This window comes from Marmota marmota, unplaced genomic scaffold, assembly GCF_001458135.2.
Source record: "Marmota marmota marmota unplaced genomic scaffold, marMar, whole genome shotgun sequence".
NCBI lineage: Eukaryota > Metazoa > Chordata > Mammalia > Rodentia > Sciuridae > Marmota > Marmota marmota.
Genome location: NW_025999900.1, coordinates 51,906,516 through 51,908,353, shown reverse-complemented (window position 1 = coordinate 51,908,353; position 1,838 = coordinate 51,906,516). Strand labels below are relative to the sequence as shown.

At 36.9% G+C, this 1,838-nt stretch overlaps 1 non-coding gene across 1 annotated transcript; it reads right to left on the bottom strand.

Moving 5' to 3' along the window:
• Window positions 1–539: 539 nt before the first annotated feature.
• Trnav-cac lies at window positions 540–612 on the bottom strand. The gene has a single exon. It is a non-coding gene; the product is annotated as a tRNA-Val (tRNA).
• Window positions 613–1,838: the final 1,226 nt, after the last annotated feature.

Here is a 1,838-nt window from a genome sequence, read left to right as displayed (position 1 = left end):
GAAACATTTGGATTCACTCAATTCAGATTCTCACAATCCCATACTTTAACTACATTGTTTATTCTTCATTTATCCACATGAGATGTGTGAAATATTCAACCTTATTATCCTATGCAAGTATTTTGTGCCTATTGATATGGCAAAAAATCAGCAGATATTTTTCAGGTGATTGATTTGCAGGTAATTCTGTGTCAGGTGATTGAAGACATAGAAGTAAAGAAATATCTCTTGGACCTTTTCCTCTCCCATCATTTCTCAACTCGAGTACAAGAATCTTCCAACTACTGTGTCAACCATAGTCAAGCCTGGAAGTAGATTATGGAATTTTAAAATTGATTTTGTTAGTATGTTACAGTTATATATAATATCAGGTTCCTTTTGACATAATCATACATGCATGGCATATAATTTCCTCCATTTCAGTTCCCAATTCTTTCTCTTTCCCTCCCATCCTCCCTCCTCCTGTTCCCCTTTCTCTACTCTTTCTTCTTTTTATTTACTACTTTTTATTTTTTATTTTATTTTATTATTATTTTTTTGGGGGGTGCTGGGGATTGAACCCAGGACCTTATGCATGTGAGGCAAGCACTCTACCAACTGAGCTATATCCCCAGCCCCTACTACTTTTTAGATCATGCTTTATAGACATACCTAAAGGTGAAATTCACTATGATATATTCATATATGTACTTATCATAATCTGTTCAATTTTATTCTACAGTTTCTCACTTTTCCCACTCTCCCTCCCTCCCTTTTTGTCCTCTTCCTCTATTCCAATGATCTTATTTGTATTTTCACGGAATCTCCCCACCTGTTTTTCCCTTTATATTGTTCAAACTTCTGTATATGAGAGACATCATTTAACTCTTGAATTTCCAAATCTGACTCATTTCACTTAGCGTGATGTTCTCCATTTAGGTCAGTTTACCAGCAAATGCAATAAATTTCATCCTTCCTTATGGCTTAGTAAAATTCCATTGAGTATATTTACCACATTTCTTTTCACCTTTTGTCTGTTGCCAAGCATCTGGGCTGGTTTGATAACTTGGCTAAAGTGAAGTGAGCTGCTATAAGCATCAGTGTGCTCATATCACTATAGTATGGTGATTTTAGTTCTTTAGGATAAATACCAAGGAGTGGGACAGCTGTGTCATGTGATGGTTCCATTGCTAGTCTTTTGAGGACTCATCACACTGCTCTCCAGAGAAGTCATACTAATTTGCAGTCCCATCAACAATAATGAGTGTACCTTTCCCTCCATATCTTCACCAGCATTTATTATTATTTGTTCTTGATGATTACCATTCTAAATGGAGTGAGATGAAATCTCCATGTATTTTTGAATTGCATTTCCCTGATTGCTAGGATGCTGAATATCTTTTCACTTTTTTTGCCACTTATATTTCTTCCACTTATATTTCTTCTTTTGAGAAATGTCTGTTCAGTTCTTTTGTCCATTTATTGACAGTGTTAATTGCTTCTTTGGTGTTAAGGTTTTTAAGTCTCTTATGTAGTCTGAATATTAAGCACTTGTAAGAGGACCAGCTGGCAAATTTGTTCTCTCCCTCTGGAGGCTGCCTCTTCACAACTTTTGATTCCATGGCTGTGCAGAAGGTTTTTTGGAATTACTCTTTTTGGTTATACAGAACACCAGACTAACCCTGACATAATCACAAAAGCAGGAGCACACCATGCTCCAATTCCTTCCCAGCAAACCCCCACCTCTGTTTCCTTCCCTCCCCTCCATGGATCCCTCTGCAATTCATTTAGTGACTACTATTTTTTAAATTAGTGTCCTGTGGATACACCCGATTCCAGGACCCACCGTGACATATCCA